The sequence below is a fragment of the Fukomys damarensis genome, unplaced genomic scaffold (genome assembly GCF_012274545.1).
Source record: "Fukomys damarensis isolate Sample0158 unplaced genomic scaffold, DMR_v1.0_HiC HiC_scaffold_32, whole genome shotgun sequence".
NCBI lineage: Eukaryota > Metazoa > Chordata > Mammalia > Rodentia > Bathyergidae > Fukomys > Fukomys damarensis.
The window spans coordinates 29,048,621-29,056,231 of NW_022900944.1; positions in this window are offsets into that span (position 1 = coordinate 29,048,621).

Below are 7,611 nucleotides of genomic sequence, written 5' to 3' on the forward strand. Positions count from 1 at the left end.
AAAAAAAAAAAAAAAAAAGCCTCTCATGAAGTATTTAATTTAATTATTTTTCAGTGCTTGGGGCTAATAGTGCCTGAGCACATAGTTCTCCTTAATTTCATTAGCAGGCATTTATGAGGCCCTGCTGTGGGAGGATATGGAAGAAATATAAACTTTAGAGCATTTTTCTTTCTTATTAAGATAAAATGCAAAACAACTCATTGTAATTTTCAAGGTCAAAATAGAGCAGTCTTTTCCAGCTGCTTCTGGGAGGCACTTGTCACCTGCTCCAATAGAAGGAGGCATTAGTCCAAATTTCTACAACTGAAATCCTTCTAGGGAACATGTACTTAAAATTTCTGAGATATAAACTCTTTCCATCTAGGGAGCTCCAAAGGAACCTGTCAAGCCTGAATTTATCTTTTATTTCCATTGGTTTCATATTTTTGCCTAACACTTGAAGTCATCAACAATGGCAGAATGAAACTGAAAGAGTAAAAGCTTCTGGCCTTTTTACCAAGATTCATACAGACTTTATAAGTTGCATATTCTAATCGAATCGCACATGTCTGTCTTTCCATTTGAATGGAAAAATATATTGTGGCTATGGATGGAGGGTTCAACCTTCATTTCTTATCCTCCACTTGTAGGACCTTCAAAGCCCGTCAGGATATTTGCCTAGGCAGAGAAAACATACATGTCCGGTGGCATTCTGTGGACTTTCCCCCTTGAATTGTGCAGATACACTGATGTCTGAGATAAAAAGGAGCAAGGAAGATACTGATTGCATATAACATTGTTGTAACTGGAAGAAATAAGCATTTATAGATCCAACCGCGTGTTCAAAGCAACATACTTCATGCTACGCTCAGTACAGTTTAGTGAGGAGAAAATGTTATATTCTACAGAAAAGACAATCCTGAGAGAATAGACAATAGAAGGGCAGCATTTTCAGAAACACCCCTACCTATTCTGTCCTTATACAGATTAGAAAAAAATGGTCCTCATATTTTTCTGACGTTGCCTTTGCCTTATTTGAGCTCTGGCATTAGATGAATGGCATTAAAATTCGGCTTCATCTTATATCAGTTCAATTGACATCGTGTGAGTCACTTAACATAATTTATCATTGAAAATAAAAAGGAATATTAAAATAGTATCTTCCCTGTAAAACTATGGTGAAAAATGAGAAATTGCTTATTAAATTCACCACACAGTACTTGCTGCAAGTGAGATCTCACGAACTGCTGTGATTAGTGTCATTGCTTTAATTGTTGTTATCTGTGTTTCTAGAATAGAACATGGTTTACTATATCTATGAATTAATTTAAACTTGGGGATTTCCTTGAGTATTTGTACTTTCTCTGTTTTTCATCAAGATATATAGTCTTGCTTATTCTAACCTTCAGGTATTCTCACGACTAACAGTCTTTTGTGGTTTCTAAAGGTCTTTCAACATTGCGGCAGTAAGGTGCAAATGTACATGCTGTACCCATGCACATACACACCATATCTGCAGCCCGATGGCTCTTTCTGTTGCCAATTATTTGTTCACTCCTTCTAGAAATGCTTATTTGCATCTGAGGGCTTTGTCAGCTCTCTCAAGATTGCAAGATTGGCTACAATCTCTAAGAAGAGAACCTTTGTGTCTTAGATTCATTTTGTACTTGTGCATGAGGAGGTGGTTAAGGGATATAACCTCTAGGACTGCCCATTTTCAGAGGTAACTGATATTGAACAAAGTTTTTAGTGTGGTATGCAGACTTTTGAAAATATACCCTGAGGGAAGAACCTCAGGCTCAATCCTTGCCTACAGTTCCAGCCTCAACTACGACTTTCTATTGGTTGGTGCACCACCATAGAGAACTCTCTGCAGGAGAGATGATACTATAAGTGTAAGGGCTTGCCCCGCCCAACTCAAGTTTAGTATTTTCTGTTCAACAGAGGAATTGCAAACCAGTGAATCCCTTTGCAGTTACTGGTTTCTAGATCTGTGTGTCTAAAGATCCTTCATTGCACAGAAAAAGTCTGGTTCCTCCTTATTTAAACTCCTGTCTTATAAAAATTTTCCTAGAATAATGTGGGTCTAGTTAAAGAAGTCACATTATTCCACAATTATTGGTCTGGTGAATACGATGATCATCCAAGCTTATGCCCAGCTATTAGCTGAGTTTAGTTAGTACCCTAATAGTCGATTGATCAAATTCTGCCAATTTTCATTTTCTATTACTCATTTTTACTTGGGGTGAATATATTATTTTTAAAAGGTGAAATGATTAGCATTTAACAGCTGTTGCGCAAATAATTTATGGAGAATTATTTTTAATTTTCTTCTCCAAAGCGTATCTCCCTGACGGGATGCTGACCTATCATCTCCCCAAGCCTGGATATATCAACAAGTCCTGGCATTGAACAGCCCAAATCAGTAACAAGAAAGCAGTGTGGTTCAAAAGAATTGTGGGATATGAAGACAAACAGATCGGAATTCAAATTCTATTTTTGCTCCTTTAAAACTATAGGATCTAAGGCAAGTCTCCTCTCCTGTTAGTGTCTCAAGTTCCTTGACCACAAGTTAAGTATTTTGTATACTGTCTGATTTCATTGAATATTAAATTATATCAAGTACATACACATAATTAAATTGTATTATGTTTGGGGAAGGTATCAGCCTCCTAGTAAATGTCAGACAATAGAACAGGTGTTATTGTCCTTCATGGTGAAAAAAGTGAAAATTTCTTGGGACAAAGTAATGTGACCTTAGATTTCAAGATGGTGTTAAAATACTAAATGTAAGAAAATAGATGAAACTAATTTTAAAATTTATTGAGACAGATCAATATGTTTCACTCATAAAATGACCTCCAACTCCAAGACCACCTGGGCCCATCAGCTGGGAAGTTTTGTACCTAACAAGTTGACTGTAAGTTCACGGTGTCCCTTGAACTTATACACTCAAATGAGAAAAGAATTAGCCCTAGAGCTTGGCTTCCTCTTCCTGCCCCCTTGCTTCGATTTATAAAGAGTCTACTAGCAGCTGTGCTTGAAAATACAGCTCTGCAGGATTTAGTTCAAATCTTGTTTGTCCCTGTAGTGTCACTGTCAATCTCCTGCCCCAGGCCAGCTCCGTGGGGCTATACCAAGGCTGGTTCTTAAATTTACCTTCGGCTCCACCAAAATACTAATGCACTGTATTGCTCACTCTCAGCCAGGGAACTAAAAATTGCCTCTGGCTTTAATTGCTTCTAAGAAAGAAAGAAACAAAAAAGAATTGAGAAAGAGAAACAAAAAGAAGAAAATTCCCTCTTCCATCCAGCTGCACCAGTTACTTTTCCAGGAAAACAGCATCCTCTCCTTAGACAGCATCCAGGCTCCTGGGAGAGTTTGCCTCTGTTGGTGAGTAGCCTGGTCCTGTCGCACTTCTGGTCTTTCCTACTTGGATGCTCCTCTTTGCTCTTCAGTCCTTTCCTGTAAGATGTAAGAGTGCAATTCATTTCCTTTCAGGAAAGTGCAAGAGGAGCTTTCTGACACCAGCTTATTAGGAGAGCTCTGGTGAGGCAGTACGGTTCAGAGAACCCCAGGAGTGATAGATCCTGTTGCAAGCTCAACACTTTGTGAACATCATCAGTAAGATGCAGAATGTGTATCACCAAAGAAGACCATTCTGTAAAACTCTCCATGGATCTTGAAATGTAAGGCCCAAAGCAATTTGTGTCTAAATCCATTTTACCTCCTTTAAACCTACCTCCAACTTTAGTCCTCAGCCCCTGGTATCATGCCGTTTCTGGCCACACCAACTTTTCTTTCCTACCTCTTCCATACACTATCATTTCCTCAAATTTTTTGAACTATTCCCAAAGAGGACAAATGTCCTTCTTCCTCTATACTTACACTTTTACCCGAATATCATTCTAGAATGGCACCTATTTCAAAAGGTTTACCCTGGGGCTGAAGAATTAGCTCAGTGGTTCTGGCACCTGCCTTGCAAGTGCAAGGACCCAAGTTTGATCCCCGATATAAATAAATAAATAGAAACAAAAGCATATCTAAAAAGAAAGGTTTACCTAGAGGCTTATATTTTACACAAAATGCCTATTTTCTTTAAAATATTTTGAAGCCTTGTGTCTGTCACTTTCTTATGAGACATATTAAAATGAAATTATTGTTTTGATAATGATGATGATAATGATTATGTTGGTGATAATGAAAATTTAGATGCATGTCTTGTTTTCAGCATTAAAGGATGAAGTTCTTAGAGAAGGAATTGAGCATAATGCTTTTGCTTCTTCTATACATATTTAATGACACATAATGGATATTTCAGAATACTTACTGCAGCAGGCTGAGTAATACATAGAGAAAACTCAAAACAACCAATGCTTTTGGTATATTTGGTGTTTGAAACTTCAGAGTTGTTTTCATTGTGCAGACTTTTCCTAGACCTTTTCTCCATCTTTCAAAAATAGATTGTGTCTTTGGAAACCTAGGCTAAGAGTAATTGAAGGCTTGCAAATGCAGAAGATACATGCTGTACATTTTGAACAATTTCTTTACATCAATTTTCTTGTACTATTTTATGGCTGGGATCTCTTATCTAAGCCAAAGCTAAGAGCATATTAAGCTGAGATTATTCATAGGTGTTTTGAATTACATTTGGTATTCAGAATTCTGATTATTTCTATTCTATCTGGCACACTATTTCTTTCTTTAAGAAGTAAAATAAATGTAGCAAGAACCACTCCTGTGAGAGAAAAGAGAGTGGGTGTCTAATAATAATGGTGGTCATTAAGGTTCCCATTGTATAACATCATTTGGAACTTCCTTCAGTGCTTATCTCTAGAAAATGAAAGCAAAGTAATATGGCAAGGAAGTTCAGTTCTTACTCTTCTGTGCACCAGAGCATCCCATTTCGAAATGTGGGTAGAATGAACCAGCAGCCAGATATGATGTCACAGGGAGGTAAAACAAGAAGAGTGACCGTGGAAACTGTCCAATACACTTGCATGGTTTTGAATTTCAATGATAAGCAAGTGAGAAGGGGGGGTATCCCCCAGCCAACAAAAAGAGCAGGGCCTGTGTGTCTTTTGCTCATGTTGTTTTGCACTACAGTTTGCTTTCTTGGGTCTTATGGCCTAATAACTTGAAAAAGATTATGTGCCAAATAGACACACCAGACAAGCCTTTTGTGGTTTTGGAATATATATTCAGAGAGATGGGGTGGTTGGGGGCAGGTAGAGAGAGTTCTTCTTGTTTTCATGTCACTGGGAAGGAATGATTATCTCTACCCTCGCCTCTCTTCTTCTGCCATGCTCTTCAAGAGTACCTACTACTATATCTGGAGCCAATGTAAAAAAAAAGTACCCACGGATCATATGCTATTTTTATCATATTATTCAAAGGAAATAGTAGCTACGTAAATACCTTAATCTTGGGTGGCACACTGGACCTGTTTTTAATAAATCCCCAATGATATTATAATAAATCTCTAACAATGAAATATTGTACAATATTTAAATAATATTTAAAGTAATGAAGTATTGGTAGTGTGACTGAGGTGATTTGGAGCTGTGTCAAAAATGTTACATTATTGTCAAATGAGATTGTTTTCTATCCATGTGATTTTGAAGACTGCCTGGGGATATTTTTTGATTCTCAAATTTTAGGGATGACATTGTCATCTAATGCATAATGCCAGGAATGATGGTAAACACTAAAGTATATAAAGTATCTTTCCCACAACAAAATACTTGAATTAAAATATCAGTAGTGCCCTTGTAGAGAAACCTGATCTACAAGTTGGTCTGTTTTTGATCATCCATAAATATTGGCACCAGCAAACTTGCATGGTTAAAAGAAACTGAGGCACCCCAGGTTGAAGCGGAACATTTATTTGTACAAGACTCCAGCGGTTTTACTCTTCTTACTTTTTGAGAACCTCCAGGCTAAAAGGGTGCTTTTCCACCCTCACTTGATCACAGAGTAACCTGGGTAGCTCTCAAATAAATACATAGATTATCCACACCTTGTCATACCCTGGGAAATTCTGATTCACTGGTCTTGGGTAATGCCCCAAGCAGCAATATGTTTTGGAAGTGTCTTCAATAACTTTAATATAACACCAAGGTTGAGACCTACTAGTTTGCTGTAACTCAGAGTGGGGAAAATGTGTTAGATTAAACAGGTATCTTGGTATGCTAAAACCAGTCCAGTTTATGCTTTTGTTCTAGAATATCACAGGACTACCTTTTATTCTCAGATGTGTCCTGAGCTGGGAGTAAGCCACAGTTCTTAAAAACAATAAAAATGATATTCATAAAGGATAAGTTAAATTGAATCTTATTAAAATTAAAACTATTCATTAGAAAACACTATTAAAATGCACAAAAGACAATTTATAGAGTGGGTTAAAGATGTTTGCAATGCATACAGGCAACAAATAGTTTATGTACACGGAATATAAAAGAACTCCACAAAATCAAAAATTTAAAAAAAAGGATCTACTGGGCAAAACTTGAATATCTGTTTTATAAAAAAGCCATGCAAAGGGATAATCAGTGTATATTCAATGTTATATTCAATGTTCAACATCGTATTAGAGGAACTGTAAATTTAAACCACAATAAACTATCAAAAAATAATCACAATGTCTAAATTGCAGCACAGCAAAATCATTACATAAAGAACAAGCGAACAAAAGCAGGAAGAAGAAGAGACTTAGGTGTCACAATTTCTTTGCTGGGAATGACTCAAATAACCTAAGAACTGCTAATTTCCTAACCGTTCCTCCACCTCCCAGTAGTGCCTCCCTGAGGATTGAATTTAACACATGGGCTTTGGAGAGCAAGGTGTTCAATATACAAACTATTAGATATACCAAAGCTCAGGGTACACATATGCAGATGAAAGACCAATAATTCTACTCGTAGATATATTTCAAAAAATGCATTCATATTTTGACCAAAATACACATTAAATTTCCCACAGAAATATTATTCATAACTGGTAAAGATTGAAAACCACTTACCTACCCAAGGATATGATAAGTAAATAATGTTACATTCACAGAAAAATCTAATAGCAACAAAAATGAAAGGTCTTTAAACATAATTGCAGAAATGAATTAAACACAATATGGGACAAAATCACCTAGATATAAAAGCAAAATGGTTTCATTTGTATAAATAGAAAAATAGTTCAAACAAACCCATGGTCCAAGAAATCAGAGCACTGGTTGCCCTTTAGACATAGCCTAGAAGTGAACATGACACATTTTGTTTAGTTGTAGTGCTCTTTCTGACCCAGGGATGGGGTGACGTGAGAGTGTGTATGTGTGATATCCATTGACCTGCAAACATGGATGTATTTTTGAATATTTATACTATACTGGAGTTACTTTAAAGTGTCCCATATTGAATAATAACGTTCATAGTCATCATAGCTTGACTGAATGATCCCCAGTCAACACTGGAAGCCCTGGAGAACGATGATCCAAAGTCAATGGCAGGACTCTCTCTATGAATTCCACTGGAAGCCAGAAAGGGCTGTGGGATGATTTCACACTACCCTCATTACTACAGTCATTATCAACCAAAGCTGTACATTGGCATCATCTAGTAAGTGTCCAAAACTTCTTTC